Genomic DNA, 18,106 nt, shown 5'->3' on the forward strand with positions numbered 1-18,106 from the left:
AATTTCAGCGATAAGATAGTAACCCTCAGGAGAGAGGTTTCTGTACAGCAGATGCCACTGCACATGCATGTGCGACATAACATTTTGAATATGATATTTATGAGACTTTGGATACACACAATACTTGTAAGTAGGATGAGTTCATTTTTGGTTTGGCTCCGCACATGAGATTTGTTGACATTAAGAAAAATATAGAAAATCGCCAGCCAAATCCTTTAACATGCAAGTCTTATCTTGTAAGAAGTCTGGCTCTCTGAGGCATGTAGCCGATGAAACTGTCTTCACCAGAAAAATGATGGTGTTGATTTTAAATGCTTAAAATGACCTATGTTAAAGGTTTTCTGACAAGTTGCCACAACCTCCCCAAACAAAAGCTCAAGCAGAGAGCAGACACAACCACAAACTTAATCGAAAATATTTTCTTTAATCATACAACAAAATTGAATCTTTAAGCTCAAACAAAAGGGAACTTTCAAGTCCTGGAAAAACTCAAGAACATGATGGGGAAAGTTGGCCTCAGATGTCAACTAACAGAAGCATCTGGAAACTAAACAAACTCAAAAACAGACTGTGAAAATACAACTACCATTGATCTCCGACCCAAAATAAAATAAACTCCATTGTAACAAAAGAGCTTTGTGCTGACAGAGAGCTATTCACTATCCAGTACTTCCTGCTTCACCATTCCTCTTTTATTGTCTGTGAACTTACCCAGCTCAGGTGTACTCTCTTTATGTATCAGAGGCTTTAGGGAGAAAGAAGACATTCAAACAGAGAAAAACATGAACACAAAGGGTAAGGAAACTTCACAAGGGCTTATGTAACTCTCTCCCGTTTTGCCCCTCTGTAAATTGTGATTGTGACTGAATCACATATCAAAATTGTTGTCAGTTAATTGATTAATTGACTAATTAGTCAATTAATCAATTAACTGACAACAATTTCAGCACTAAACTTAGCCAGACCTTAAAGGGGATGTCCACTGGTTTTACACATTACTGCATATGTGGGGAAAAAAACAAAACAAACAAACAAAAAAAAAAGCAAAGTCTTTTATGGCTCGAGAGCTTGCAGAGCAAAATCTGATAAATTGCCTTTAGTGACATCATCCCTCTTGGGGTGTGGGGTTAGAAAGAAGTGAGCTGCCTGCTTAAGGCTAGTGGCTCAAGCTTACATTAGTCAAATACTAGCATAACCAGAAACTCCAACTGAACAGTCAGCAGATTTGTATTGTGGATAACGAAGGTGCCAGGCCCCATATGTGACAGTTAGAGTTGTGAAGTGGGAGGGACTATATGGTAGTAAAAATCCCATGCATTTTCCCCATAGACAATGTTAGGTGACTCACAGTTTGAGCATTTCTACGACTTGGACCAACACGAAACTCTCCTGGTTGAATCATTAGTGCAAAAGATGAACAAATGCATTAGAAAATAGCTGGTTCTTTGATAAAATGTCAAAGGTACAGGACTGTGTACATAAAAACTTTAAAACATTCTCAAGGTGCATTTCGGCAAGAAACATTGATTTACTGTGTCTACCACAGTAGACACAGTAAATCAATGTTTACTGGTGGAAGGCAGGTGGAAGCTAATGAGTATTGTTGAGAAAACTGATTTTACAATCTGGAGGGTAAATCAGTTCACTTCTAATTTCTAGGTCACTTCTGAGTGAATTCAGTAACTATAAAATCATGTTTTGTTTACAACACTGCAACGAGGAAGTGTTTTGAATTCATTACTGCTCTGATTTGCACCACTGACTAGTTTCTTTTCCATAGGAAACAGGCACATGGGTACTGTAGTATTGTTAGCTATCCACTATGCTGAATTTACAGGCAAAAACAAAGTTGAAATCATAGAAACTTGGTCATAACATAAACCCATATGATCGTTATATAATCTGTGAGAGTCCTGTGTTTCTATGTTAAGTAATACTGAGGAAATTGTTTAAAGGAAAAATAAAATGGGAATACAGAATGGAGAAAAACACTACTGGAACTTGTGGCCCTCATTCCACTTCACAACTGTATAAAAAATGCTAAACTGGTGGAGTACTCTTTTAATGGCAGATCAGAAACGGATTAGTTGGTTTGGCAGGGTGACCACTGAATTTCTGCATCCCTGAGGAATGCTATTAAAATCTGTTAAACATCAGGATCTATCAATTACAGGATGGTAGTACACATTGTCAAGCAAGTAATAGACATGGTTGGTGGACTGTACAGTTCTGGAAGAGCAGTTTTAGTGGTGATGCTTGTCGTCTCATATTTACCCACAGAATCCTTCTCTTTGCTGCATTCAAGAAAAGTGCTGTGGGCATTGCCAGTCTGTGTAAAAACAGTTTATTAGATTCTATAGGTTGAATTATCGTGGAACAGCTTGTGTCAGTAAAATAATTGGTCTGACTAAACTCTACCAGAAATGCAAAATTAGATCAAGTTCAAAGCCTGGAAATGACAAGCGTGGAATGTGTTGTCAAGTTCTGTGATTAAGACTGCAACACAAGCCCCAGAGGAGTGTATGAGAAGTGTGTTTGGTTTCTTCATCTTACGGTTGTCTTCGTTAGCTGGATTGTCTGGTCCAGTGCATAGGATGATTACAGCTCTCATTAAGGATGGACTCGGACTATGTAAATCCCAGGACTCTTGTGAACAAGGAGGAGAACTGACAGAGCATGCTGTCGTTATACATACTGTCTGCACTATCAGTCTCCAGAGTTTACTGCCATGGTGAAGACACACTCTGGTAAAACAGCTTTATTTCACATCCTCAGCCTGTGTGCAAATGTGTGTTTCACCATAGAATCCCAATTGAAAATGTGTAATTTTTTTCCATCCTGAAAATAGGCATTTAGTAAGTGAATGAAGAATTAGTACATCTCTAACCCATATCACAATATGATGTATTTTTGGTGGTTGTCATGTGCTTTGATGGCCTATGGCAAAGTGCAGTTTTATTTTCCCAACAGCATATTAATGACAGCCACAGTTAAAGAATACTCAGAAAACTAGACTTAAGTTACAGACAATACATCAAGGATGTTAATTACCTTACAGTCACACAGTTGTGAGTGAGCCAGTTTATGCGCACGAGCCAGTTCATGTGCACCAGAGGCTTCAGGTTTCCACATCACACTTTTAATAGTTGCAAACTGGACCATGATTGGCTCCAAACTAGTTGGTATCACAAATCCTACTCATAGGCCCATCCCTCAGACCCAGATTTAAGATAAGCACAGAGAAACTTTCCCTCTTCAGCAGACAAATGTGAACAACCTTGTAGTGTTAAATTTTACACATACATCATTCTGCACAGTGAAGCTCAAACATCCAACTGAAGGAACAAGAAGAAACATGCAAATGCATTAGAAAAACACCTTGCCTAAAATCCGATTTTGAAAAGATTGAAATCTTCTGGAACCTGAAATATTCTGGTCTACTTTGATTTTTCTGTTTTTACTAGATGCTATAATAGTTAATAGTACTAGTTTTTAGAAACTGATTATCAACTGATTATATCTAAAATGTATGTTCAGTAAAAAGCAAAAGCTAGACTAGACTGAACTACTGAAAATTGCCTTATACATAAATATATTATTTGGTGTACTGCCACTACTATTTGTTCATATTGTTGATTTATTAGTGTTATGATCATGTTGATCATGAATAAAACCACTGCACTGAGCAGGTAGAGCCGCCATCAGCCAATCAAAAATGCTTATCTAGTTGTGAGCCAATTCTGTGGTGGTAAAAAAACAAAACAAAAACAAAAATAGGTCAGGCCTCCAGCAGTTTCCTGGATGGACGGTCAGACGGTCAAAACTTTGGGTTGAAAAAGTAAGACATTGTTCCAAAAGTAAATTCTTGTGCCTTGTGTTGCTTGGGGATGGCTATGATTTTTTTTTTTTTTTTGGTTTGTTTTTAACTTACCACTAGACATGTGAGATACCTTTTCCACAGTTGGGCCATGAAAATCCAGATATCCCACATTCTAAAATACTTTATCGCACACATTGCAAGAAGACAAAAGAAGATGATGGTGAAGAAGATTACAGAATTAGGGATAATGACTGTGGATTTTCTAATGTTTGGAGTCTAAAGTCTGGAGTGTCTGAAGTGTGAGTCTGTCATGACTGCTATGGAAAATGTGAAGTCATGGTAAGAAATATTTCTGTGGAGGTTTGCATCAGCAGTGATGACCTTCTCTGGCTGAGGAATCAAATGATGTATGATGTGGAATAACATGAGTTTTAGGAGAACATTTTCAGGCCCAGGTGTTCATAATGGTTGTGGTCCCTTGTGGTCACCATTTCAGCAGCTATATTGTATAGCCAAGCTCACATCAGACAAATCCTGTGCTGCAGAAATGCTATGGAAATCTTTAGGCTTGGGGATGTATGTTGGACTGTGTATCAGAGGGGGACAATATAATAGGATGGGTAAGGATTGGATGCAGAGTATAAATTCCTGGTATTTAAAATGTACTTGGAAAATAAAAGAAATTCTTATTCTAACAGGATGATGAATTGATTTCTGTCAAGTGTCAACAAGCACTAACAGTCCAAAGGTCCGTTTCACAAAGCAGGTTCAACAAACTCTGAGTCTAATCCTGAACTCTGAGTTGATCTACTCTGAGATAGGAAACTCTGAGTTTCCAGTTCCAGAACAGCTGATTTGAGTCAGTTTAATGAACTCGGAGTATAAGTAAGGTTTCACCTTGAGTTAAGCGTGTGCATCACAACTATAAAAAGCCAGCATCATTGGAGCCCCAATTCAATGAGTCACCATGGCAATGGGGAAGAGGAGGGCTGCGTTTTTCGCCCCACTAGAACTAGAAATCTTAACGCACTCATATGGTGAGTTTGAACATGTTTTCAGAAAGAAGTGCAACACCGCTGCAGCTGCAAAAGAGAGGGAGACGGTGTGGGGGAACACTGCTGCTCGGGTCAATGCGTAAGTTTAAATGTAGTCCTTTGCAATCACAATAATATTACAGGGGAAAACTGCTTGAATGGTCGCCTAATAATTTATTTCATTTAGGTGCAATCCCGCGGGGGAGAAGCGCACTTGGCAGCAGCTTAGGATGAAATATAAAAACATTGTTCAAACAGGTAAAACCTCGGCATAATCTCATGGGAGTACCTCATTTTGATCATGATTTACATTGTAAAGTAAATATTAAGTGGCTGTTTGACTGTGCAGTTGTTTTATCCCCAACATAATGCTGGTTTCACACACATAAATGTCTTCTCATCTATATCATGTTCTGTTAAATAATTAAGCCTATTTAAAATAAACACAGACTTCTACTCAGCCAACAAAAAGAAGACAGATGCCCGTAAAACGGGTGGTGGCCCAGCACCGCCACCTCTAACGGAGGCAGAGGAATTTAGGAGGGCCAGTGACTGGCTCCGACATTGTACAAAAAACTTCCATTTGCAAAGAAACGCAGCACAACACAATATCTGCTGGGATGTGAGAGCATGACTACGATTGGTAATGTTGCAAATGTAAGGACGGATGAGGTTGTGTATGTAGATGATGGACTGTGACGTGAAACGGTACCGCTCAAAAAGATAATTGTCTGGAAATGCTAGAACATCTATGCGCGGTCTGATAACCATCTCCCGACGAATATTTAATTCTCTGCGCAGTAATGCTGCACCTTCGTCCACGGGATCGTTATCAAAAGGACATGCCATGTTAGTGAAAAAAGTCGCCACCTACTGTGCCTAATGGACTTCTAATATATTGAGTCTGATTTTTTTTTTTTATGATTTTTTTAAATGACAGACGGCAGAACTAGGCTACGCCAAAACTCACCTGCTGACTGAATGAATGAGGAAATCAAATGCAGTGTGTGGCTCTGAAAGAGGGCGGAGACCGAGAGAAACTCAAGGTTCATTGAGAAAAACCTGGTCTCGACCAGGTTAGGTTCATAGATTGTTACTACGGTAACTGACCGAGAGCTTAAGTTACCTCTCTCTCTGAAACAGGCTAGAGTTACCCCTCTGTCTCTGGTTTGAGTTACCTCCCCTTTTGAAACGGAAAACTCAGAGTTTCCCTCATTTCAGGGTTAACAGACTCTGAGTTTTCACTAAACCTCCTTTGTGAAACGGACCCCAGGACTGTGTGACTATATACATTTTATATGTTTATATTTGCTCAAAACACAAAATATCTTAAAACTAAAAGACATAAAAACACACAAAAACCTAAAACAGAGCTAAAAGGAAAGTGAAGATTAGACATTTGTCAGGTGGCCACAACTCAAACTGCTGAACCATGCAGACATCAGTGAGATGCAGGTGCAGCAAAATTGAAAAAGGATTTTTCAGGTCCTTCTAATTACTGACTTTGAGAATTCATCATACATTCTGTTTAAAAAAAAGAAAAATCTGCAATGACAAACTGATAGAAAGTATGGGAATCCAAGTATATCTTGGAAGAAATGTATCTGGCACACCTCCACTCCTACCCTGCTGAGTCAGAGAGGACACGGTAGCTGCCCTCATGGTGGCTGTCCATCTGTCCATCAGATCTCATTAACAGTTCAATTGTCTGCAGGGAATCGGTGGTAGTCAGGGAGAGGCTTGCTGGTTGGAATGAGAGTTAGCATACAAAGCTAACACAGTGCAAAGTTAATGTAGACAATATGACCATGGTATGGCATACAGTATATATGTAGAATATCAAAATGATGCACAAAACGACACAAGTGTCATGAAATGTAACTAATGATGTCCAATGCATCTGCTTGACTATGTCAGAGAGAGAGAGAGAGAGAGAGAGAGAGAGAGAGAGAGAGAGAGAGAGAGAGAGAGAGAGAGAGAGAGAGAGATTTCCTAATTAATGGTGTGGTAAACACTGACATTTGTTTGTTTGAGCTGAGAATTTGATTTGGTCTCAAGGGCTACAATATCTGTTTTATGTTTAAGTTTAGTATTTATTTTATTCCCATTGTCTAAAGGAAGTCAATAAATGTAATCTATGTGAATATGAAAAAGCCAAACAGCATGTCTTCTATGAGCAGCTTTTTAATTTACATGTTCAATTTTTTGTTTTATTTTCTTGCTTTGGGAGAGTTGCTCATCAGAAATAATTTGGTGTCCATAAATATCAGTAACATGAACTTAGACATTTCTTACATATATATCTGCTCCATCTTTACATTGATAGTTTTGCACACTCTGAGAGGGTTCAGTATTCATTTACCAAATCAATAGAAATACAGTTCATTTGGGCATACATTATCACTGTGGAGCTGGAATCATTTTGATGAATGTAGGCTTATTTACCTGTATTTAAAATCCATTCTTAAACGACTAATGGATATTTCACACAGCCAGATATTCTCAAGCAACTGCAGCCATTGCAAAAAGCTCTCAACCTGCAAACCCGCTGGCATAGCCCTATCTGGTTGGATCCAGAACCGAAAGAGCTGCTGTCAGAGTACAATGATTGGTGATATTGCCTAGTCATTGGACAACTTGAGAGTATCTAAAGAACTCGTGCTTAATGGGAAAGGCCGTCTGCAGGACTATTGAACCTCTGCAAAAAGGACTACATCAGTTTGAAACCTACTATACTAACCATTGAGGGAAGAAAAGGACAGTCTGAGGTTCACAAGTAAAACATTTTATTGAACAGACAACCTTTCAATCCAAAGAGGATCTCCCAGTGGCATATATGCCAAAACTTTTGCTCCCCTTTAGGGTCAATCAATTGGTAAAATACCAGTAAGTGCATCAATTAAAGTATACAGACAAATAACCCCACAAGTAACCAATCAATATTATTCAAATGATTGAATACTGCTTTTTCTAAAACAATACACATTTGTTTATTGGAATTCGAAAGTGGCTCAGTTATTTTTATCCTGACTTCCTGGAACTTTTGGGATTGTGTGGGATTGTGTTTACATGGCCTAACTAAATTTAACTCTGCTACAAACAACATATGTTTTGAGGCAATGTGTTTTCTTCTTTTTCCAGCAATCCAGTTCATTTATTTTGTGCACATCTAGAGCCAAATAGCTGAGGCTGACTTTAGCCTGTCACACATAGAAATCAGAGAGATTCTATCTGGCAGATTCTAAAGCACATACAGTATCTTGACAATTAGGCCTACATGACAAACGGATTCCTTACACATATATATAATGTACAGTACTGTGCAATTAATTATTATTATCAATTAACTTCTTACAAAGTTGAGTAAACAGCAAAAACCTAAATGAAATCAATATTTGCTGTGAGCAGCTTTGCCTTTAAAACAGCAGCAGTTCTCCTCGGTTCACTTTAACACAGTTTTTCATGGTAACTTGCAGGTAGGTTGTTGTAACCATCCTGGAGAAAGAATGTTCTTCTGTGGATTTATTATTTAGGCCATCTCAGGTGTTTCTTCATGTAATCCCAGACTGACTCCATGATGTTGAGATCAGGGTTCTGTGGGGGCCATACCATACCATCTGTTGCAGGATTCATCATTCTTCTTGTTGCTGAAAATAGTTCTTTATGACTCTAGCTGTATGCTTGGGGTCATTGTCATGTCATGAATAAATATGGGACTGATCAGACACCTCCCTGATGGCATTGCATAATGGATAAGAATCTAAACATCTAGGGTGCCAAAAACCTTTGTACAGTACTGTATATGTATATATCCCTCAATTACTTTTAAATTATGAACTACAGACAGCACAGATAAACCTGATGGAGGAGGTGCTACTTATATTGCACAAATAGCAACAACTGAGATCGGTTCTGATGTAGCTTATACTTATTTTTAAATATAAGCCATTTTCAGACTTCAAACTGCCATGCATTATGCACATTGAAGATGAAAATATTATGCTCAATAAGGACGAAATATGTTTAGACTACGTAAACAAATTCGCAGAAGAGGATCTAGCAACACCATTGAAGTCTACTGAATGTAAGGTTACAAGTGGGATATTAAGAATACCCCCATGATAGTGAGGAATCTAACAGGATAATTTGCTGTAATGGGCATCAAGGGTGCTTCAAGGAAAGAAGAAAAAGTCTTAACCACATCATAAGGTCTTAACATTATTCTGACTTCAAAGGGATATGACCCAATCTGTTAAGAATCATAAAACTATAATCAGTTGAAGAGAATTCAAAGCGGGTTTTACACTAAAGGCTTTTGATAAAATTAGAACTTTTTGTCCTTGCAAATGATACGCTCTGACAGAGTTCACAAAGAGTGCAGTGTCAGTTTTATTTCTCATCTCTTACGGCCTCACTCATCATTGTTTTATGTTAGACTCACTTGCTGAATAAAATATGGATTCATGGACATTGTTTATAATTTGGTTTGTTATGACATATCATCTTGTTTGATATGGCAACATCTTGAAAAGTGCACAAATACAAGTTGGGCAGCTAAGTTGAATAACTTGCGATAGTGAAAAGAAAATATGTTTGTACTAATCGATCTTGTCTGTCCTGCTGATGAGATTATCAATTATTGCAACTGTTCTGATAAACATTGCATCTCTATAATTTTCTGTTTGTTTGTTGTCTACAAGCACATCCGAGCTGTGTTTCCCTCTCTCTTCTCCTTCTCTCTTTTCTCTCTCTGTCTCCTTATTTTCTCCTCCTTGTCCTGTCTTTTCTCTCCCTGCTGGACCATCGCCCGTCCTGGGACCGCTCTGCTTCCCAGGCTGTCGGTGCCATTTCCAGAGGTTTTGGATCTGGCTCCCCATTCTGCAAGAGATTCAGCTTCACCTCATGTATCTTCCTCCCCTGTGTGAATGATGTCCTGTCTCTCTCTCTCTGTCTCCTGTGTGAATGACGTCCTTATCTTTCTCTCTCCCCTGTGTGTGTGGTTTTCTTGTCTCTTCTCCTCTGTGTGTGTAAATGGTGTGATATGAGTTTTTTTTCCTGTGTGCATGTGTTGTCTGTCTTCTTCTCAGGTCTCCATGGTGATGGAGGTCGCATGACTCAGGGCCCATTCTGTTTTGGCGGCACCTGGAAGTTGCTCAGCAACCTCTTGATCACATTCTTCATATATATATATATATATATATATATATATATATATATAGATGATTTTGTCATCCTGTTTTCCATGCTGTATTTCTGTAATATGTCTTTCTTGTTCTATTCTGTGCACAAAACATACACAACATATACACTTTTTTTTCTTGTTCGAATGAAGGACAAAGGATGTTGTATTGCTGTACAGACTGTAAAGGCACAAATACAAGTTGGGCAAATTTGAGATTTGTGATATTGGACGATACAAATAAAATTGACTTGATGAATCCACCTATAGTACTCTTTTTTATTTTTATTATTATTAATAATAAAATATTTGTCAAGGGTATTCTTATTTGTTACAAAAGCAGAAGGAACACAACGTCAAGTTATGTCTGCCCCCCACATCCCTTTATAAAAACAAAAAGATAACCCCACCTACCTCCATGTAAACACCCCTGTCCATACTATTTGTATGAACATATTCATGTAATCAGCCCTTCCACCTGAAAAATATAGCATCTACATTAGAATAATGATGCAGTGGTGTGTGCAGCTGCATCATGATTCATGCAAAGAAAATGACTGTTAAAGGGGAGGTATTATGCTTTTCCTTATTTTCAGACATATATATAATGTTACAATGTCGGATATCCATGTTAAAGGTGGCCAGTGTGTCAAATAACGAAGTAAATGTATGTAGCAGTAATCCCTGTGAACAAAAAGCAGCAGCTTCAGACTGCTCTGAACGCTCGGTTTCCAACGGTTTTTTCTACATTCAGCCTGAGCTGTCGTCAGTTCGTGACAGATTTCTTTATACGGACGTCTGCTACGTGCACAGCGCTTGAGTTCGCTGCTCCGCTCCGGAAGTAGCCATGACTCCATTACACAGCACAGCAAAGTAAAATAAGTAGTTTACCTGTTGGAGGTGTGCTGGTTGTCTGCAGCTCTTCATAAAACATCTCACTGTGACTGTTTCTGCTGTACTCTTCCTCCCTGCATCATCTCTAACTGATCCGCTGAACAAATGGCTCCAAATAGCTCGGTAAGTTGTTGTTTCGACCGGTTTTTAGCGCCACTAACGAAGCTTCGCTAATTCAGTGAGGAACACATTTTTTCCCCATTAGTCAGTCATTTAAAAGCTTTTAATTTGAAGCAGCAAAGCAGGAAATGTTTGGTTTGCATTGACGTACAATTACACAACTCTGATACGTAAAGCTGGCCAATCAGAACAGCGTAGGCTCATCAGGAGGGGGGTCTTAAAGAGACAGGAGCTAAAACAGAGTGTAAGAGAAACCGTGTATATTGAGGGGCTACATAAAGGGCCAGTATAAGATAAATAAGGAGTTTGAACTTTGAATCATGCAGAGCTACTCTAGTGGAGTCCAAAAATAAAAATTTAGAGCTGAAATGAGCATAATAGGTCCTCTTTAAGGATATTTGAGGTCACTACCACTTTAATTTAACCATGACCCTCTTTCACACAGGCATGCAGCAGTGGGTCTCCAGGTACACACAGACCCTTAGAATATGTTCTGGATAGCAAACATATGTAGGTATATATTTTAAGTTTTGTCCTTAGCCTTTATATAGAGTGTAACTGAATACAGTAAAAGGAAAAACACTAATTACATTGATACTATGAGATGAGGTTGTTACTGAGCAGGTCTTGCTTCTGACCCTCAGTTAATTTCAAATGAGGGTAAAATCCAATTAATTGGATTCTGGCTTCAGGGTTGGTAGTCATGCAGTAGTTGCTTTTCAGTGAAAAGCAGACCTCCAAGGATAATGGTGGAGTCTATTTCAAGAGGGTATTTTAACCAGACATTAAGTCCTGACATGTAGGAGTTCATTGCCACCTATTTGAAAGCAAACAGAATGTACTTATTGTTTATTATAGTTTTGGCAGCTTAAAACTACACTTACCATAACGGTTACTTTACTAAGTGAAACCAACCCTGAATGATATGTTCTTGATATTGGAAAACAGCCCTTTGCCCTTAATTTGTCACCTATTTAGAACAGAAAATTGATCAGATTGCTCCTCGTGTAATTGCTTTCACTCCCACAGTCAACCAGGCATCTAGGATGTAAACTTAAATCCATTTCCTACCGTTCAATTAAGTGAGAGATTTCAAACTTCCCCTCTCGCACTGCGATCATTTTTTTTTATTTAGGGGTGAAGGACTATGTATTTTCAGGATAAGAGGGGGTGAAATATCAGAGAAAGATGAGTAGAAAAGTGTTATTTTCTATCATGTGGATGAATATGCTTGAAAAGAGAGATCTCAAATACAGTGGGTCATTGTTGTAGAAAACCTGCAAAATACAGGACTCACTCAAGTTTTTCCAACACTCTGTTGATCATTCAAAGTAATATATTTACAGAGTTGAAGATTGAAAGGGGCATAATGCTCCATGCTGATGTCAGTGCGCCAGTTTTCTTTGTTTCACACTGAGTGAATAGAAGTGATTTCAAGGTTGGATTATCGGCAATGGGGCATTCCAAGATAATTTTCCTCTCGCTTCCTCTCTCAGGTCTTCTTAGTGAGTGCTAGGATGTGTGTCATTTTGTAATATTTTGGACTTGTCATGAAGCAGTGCAGTAGCACTTTAATTGGCTCAGTCTGTCTGATATAGCTACAAGTCTGACATGCATTTCAAAGAAAGAAAAAGAAAGTCAAGAGCATCAGACAGCCATTGATATCAAATCATGCCCTCATTTGAGGTTAATAAGAATCCTAAAATAAGTGTCCTGAAATTGGGCTCCATGTTATTTTTGGCATTGCTCCCCTGCACTTCATCAAGAGTAGCTCTTCATGCATGGATAGCTGCATAAAATTAGCATATAGCAAAAAAGAAGAAAACTGTCTCAGCCGTGAGAAAGGATGAGCTGTATTTCATTAATGGCTGATCCCACAGTTCAGGCTCAAAGTGGTGCGAGTTGACCCCAATGTATGATGATGTAAGATCAGACGTTTTTCATCATTTTTTAAAGGTGGCACTATAGCTATATCAGGAAGATGAGCATCTCTTTTCATCTTTATCTAGTTATCATGTAATTTCTAATATTGGCTAATCCCTCACAATCCACAACTCATTTTATTTTCAACATCAGGATAGAATTACACCAAACTCTGCAGCTCTGAGTTTTTTGGCCTCTTTTAGCTCTTTTATTGTTGTTGTGTTTTTTTAGTTTTACAACATGTTTATTGGTTTAGTCTCACTGATCTTATCAATCTTGTTTCCACCAGCAGCCAGCACCTGTTTTGAAACAGGCTCTGATAAACCTTCTTTACCACGCTTCCCGTTTTGACTGCAAACCGCAAACAAAGTTGGCAGCCAGCTGTTGAAAATGTCTGAAGTCAATATTTTTCTTAGAAGTTGGTGGAGACAAAAACTGAACTAAAAGGAGTGTGAATATTGGACTTAAATTCAACAGATGGCTGGAAACATGACTCCAAATGAATGCTAATGTTGGTTTCTGCTGGGAGTGTGAATAGGCAATTGCTTGCTAAGACGTTAGCCATAACAACTTTATAATGAGTTTTGGAGGATATCTTCTGCCCCCAAGTTGTAAAATCAGGCCTATTGCAGCTAAGACTTAATCTAACTATTTTTAGGGTCTGCATTCCACTACTAACTGTAGTCAAGTCAAGTCAATTTTGTTATTTGTTGCTTATTTATTTTATTGTAACTCCATATGACAAATCACAAATTTGCCCTTAGGGAGCTTTACAATCTGCACAGCAATTCAACATCCTATGTCCTTAGACCCTAATGCCAACATCATAGTGATAAAAGCTGGTTTTGAATAGGCCTACCCTATTAAATGTAAAATGTCAAAAGACATAATTAATATTTCAATAGAAAGACATGCATTTTGATAACTTGCCTTTGCCCTCTAATGTGTGAATGATAAAATCTACTATCATAATGTTTGTGCTTGACAGTTTACTCTGATCAGGTGAGCAGGGTGAGTAAACTGCACTCTAGATGGAGGCAAATTAAAGTGCTACATTCCCTGAAAACGTGATGACAGGTGTAACATAAGAAGCACAACCATTGGTTTACCAAGTGAAAAGGGTCACTTGTCCTTTTCTGTGTTCCACTAATGTCCACTGAAAAGTTGAAATTAAGCACGCCCTCTCACCTATGTGATAAAGAGTATTTATTGGCCCAGAGAAGGTTCTTCTTTAATGCATGTGTCCAGAGCTGACCTTGCTGTTAGTGTAACAGAGTCTTGCCACAGGCAGGCACACCACAGAGAGGTAATTTTGCTTCAAGTTTACACAGGGGACTACATAACAACCTCTTTCTTCTCCCATTGATAAATCCTAATTTTCTACATTATTATGTATGTATATGCAGAACTATATACAGTACGTATATATATATATATATATATATATATATATATGTATGTCTGTGTTAACCTGCTGGTGCTTAGCAGATAATGTCACAATTTATGGAGAGAATGAATCTCTGACATATTTAATGGCAAACCATCCTGTGGTTGCTGGAAAAGGTCATCACAAAAGTCAACTAATTGTCTGGGAACTATAAGCCAATCAATCAAGAAAATGTTGAGATTTCTCACTGGACAGCTGAAAAGTCTGACCTGCTTGTGGATAGCAAATTATGGAGATATGTTCCTAAAACACAAAAATATCAATCTGCTGCCAGCAGTAGAGGTAAAGTCCGGGGATTCATCCTCTGGAGACCTTGAATACATGTGTAGCCCACCTATCCCTCGTCTAACCAGGGAGGGGCCCTGAGTTCTTTAAATCAATTAACTTAATGTACAATAAATCATACTTAGATGTTACTCTGTTTCTCTTTTGTTTATATCCTATACTTTTGTATTTGTCTTGGGTTCCTTTATTTACTGCTAATGAACTGTATTACACTTATTAGGCTCACTTTTATTTAACCCCTGTATTAAATCTATGCACTGTTATCTACCTGATGAATTAGACTACTGCAATGAAATAGGTGTATCACTCCTTTAAACAAAACTGCCACTAATATCCACTGTTGAATACCTCTAGTTAAAGACATAACCAAACATCACACTGGAATTAGTTTTACAAATAATGAGATTCTCTTTTTTACTTTTGCAAATTTCCCATATAAACAATGAAATAATATTCAGTCTCTTTGAATAACTTGAGTTATGGCAATAACTCTCTCCAAAGGCAAACAATACACTCAAAGTGAAATATAGATTTCCTCGGATATAAATTTATATCAAAATTGGTGGGCCCACATTCACCAAGCACACACACCACACACAAGCCGGTAGGTATTGAAATAAAATTAAATAAAACCCCGTTGCAGGCCTGATTCGACGCTTGGGAACGGAGAGGCCCAAAACTATTTGGCCGCTTCAATCAAAAGAGCAACAAATTAAAATGTGGTACCTTGGTCATGAAGTCGGACTCCAATCAGCAGTTTATACCAGCCTCTCGATCTCTGGGAGGGAACAGGATGCAGTTTATACCAGCCCTCGATCTCCGGGAAGGAACAGGATACACGCTGAAGTCCAAAAATGGCGGGTCCGGCCCATGTAGTGAAAAGTCTCTCTGAGCGTTGACTTAGTAGCTCATGGCACTGTCCATTAAATCCTCAGGGTTTCCACGTCGAAAACAATGAACTAAAGCCTATAGCGTTAGCTGGGTTAGCTACACAGTGGCTACAAGTCCATTCACTGTGCTAATGAAAGCTAATAAATCATTCGTGTGTTAGTTATAGTGGCTATGAGTCCATTCACTTTGCTAATGAATGCTAACAAACACACGTTCGGCTAATGAGCTAATAAACAAACAAACGTGAACAACTGTACAACAAACTTCGAGTAGAAGTATCTCCTGCTGCTGGCAGAAAATATGTAGCATGAGTATCCTGGCAAAGACTGTGGGGTAGAAAATCTCGGACACCAGCTACACATTTGTTTGTAAACACTGCGCATGCGACGCTCTTCAGTCCGTCAAGTTACACGATTTCACTATCTCTCTCTCTCTCTCTCTCTCTCTCTCTCTCTCTCTCTCTCTCTCTCTCTCTCTCTCTCTGCACACCTGTGTGATCCCACCCACTTCAACCTATGAATGGCCGGTATTAAACTTACTCTGGAATACTACTTCCTTTTACTACCATGAACTCTTCAAAATAAAACGAATATTTATAGCTATACATCTGCATTATTTTGAAACTTATTTATTACATTGAACATTTTAATATTAATTTTAATTATTAATTAATTTTAATTAACTTTCTCTTAACATAAACTTTATTACATATGTTTATTTATATGTGGTATTTTTAACCTGGCTACACATGTATCGAATTTCAAAGCAATACATCCAACAGCTAATGATATATTTAATTCTGGACCAAAGTAGTGGACCAGCCAATTGACATTGCATCCCTTGAGCAGTTATGCATTTATCTAATGTAATTACAATTCAAGTAAACATATAGTTTGGACATATGAACTTTAACATTCCTGCTGACAACTAGCTAGGGCCAAAACAGAGAGCTGGTCAATGACTTGTGCACCACAAGTCCAGATACCGTAACATGGATACATTAAATGGATAGAATTGGTGTAAGTTGCTATTTTCTTGTACTCATCTCACAAGATGATATGGTCCATAAGACTTGTTTTCTGCATGTCATCTAAAATGAAAACACAGTAATTTTATCCTCTCTTATATGCGAGAGAAAACATCACAATGTAAGGACAGTGAATGCAAAAGATGAGTTTAATGTACTGTAAATAACATCCAATTTCCAGACACTATCTATATCATGTTCTGAATATTTTACTGTAACAGCAAACCTGCGATAATGAAACGGGCTCACTGACTTAGCCTTTCATAACAGCACGTATGCATATGCAATGACAGAGTAACACATTTTGTCAAAGATGCACTGACCAACTAATCTAAAGGATTTCAGAGTAATAGTGGGTAGTGACCACAGAAATATGAGATGAAAAGGTCAATCTTTTAACCTGATCACATGGTATTATCACAAGAACCCGTGACTCAAGGGTTAATTTGGCCTTCTGACACAACAGAATAATATGGTGGAAGAGGTGCTCACTTGACTCTGTAGTAAAACAGTATTTGCCAGTTGTTTGATTAAACACAACACCCTTATCATATTAATGGGTTTGATTATATACAATTATACCCTTATCAAACTAATGGTAGTAATACTTTTGTCCTGTTGTACTTTGTTGCTTCTTAATTTGTAGCCACAAAATAAATCTATGCACAATTACCATTAGTGATAGAATTGTAGTATGTATGTGTATGTGAAGTAAGTGTCTATTATAAAATAAAATAAAAAAATAAAACGCCACATACTATGGTTCTGATTATATCATACACATTTTCTCATCAATTTCACCCTAAGTCACATATGCCCTTCCTTTTTGGAATCACTTTCACTCTGTTCTGTCTAGATAGCTGGAACTCATTAAACTGCTGGATAAAACACAAGCAAGGGAGGTCACGGTTTGTCTAACAGAACCATTATCAGAGGCAGACCACCCTCATATGACTTATCACAGTCAGGATACCTTTCTACAAAAGGCAAAACAAACAGTCAGTGCAAGATCCAGCAGTGCAATCAGGCATAGCTCTTTTAATGTCCTGATGTCATTCGTTCCTGAGCACAGAGCTCTGTTGCACAGAGTGGGATTTGATAAGCTCCCAAGCAAAATTACATCTAATTAGATATGCTGCTAGCATGGCTTCTCAGTACTCATAACTGTATAGCCAGTGAACAACAAAAACAGTCTTGGTGTGGTCTTACACAGTATGGACACAGTCCCTTAGGAGTGCTGTAAACGAGACTCTCGTTTGAAATACAAAACAGATACTAATGACACAATTAATTACTCTCTGCACCAACAAATGTGCTACCAAAGTGTTGTTTGTGCCTAGGGATTATCTATTGTTTTAATTACGAATGAGGGCACTAATACAGTTCCCTGTGGACAACAACTAGCCAAGACAATGTAATGAGTCCATTGAGAGCTACCATGGTACTCCAGAGCTTTGCCACCCTGCATTATTCATTAGCCAAGAGG

General features: G+C 38.2%; 1 long non-coding RNA gene across 1 annotated transcript; it reads right to left on the reverse strand.

Annotated features, from left to right (window-relative positions):
* Positions 1 to 404: 404 nt before the first annotated feature.
* On the reverse strand, positions 405 to 16,059 carry LOC122968849. The gene is made up of 2 exons (XR_006398903.1): positions 15,429 to 16,059; positions 405 to 3,335 (listed from the first exon to the last, which is right to left on the reverse strand). It is a non-coding gene; the product is annotated as an uncharacterized LOC122968849 (long non-coding RNA).
* Between the last annotated feature and the right edge of the window lie 2,047 nt (positions 16,060 to 18,106).

This window comes from Thunnus albacares, chromosome 18 (assembly GCF_914725855.1).
Source record: "Thunnus albacares chromosome 18, fThuAlb1.1, whole genome shotgun sequence".
Lineage (NCBI taxonomy): Eukaryota > Metazoa > Chordata > Actinopteri > Scombriformes > Scombridae > Thunnus > Thunnus albacares.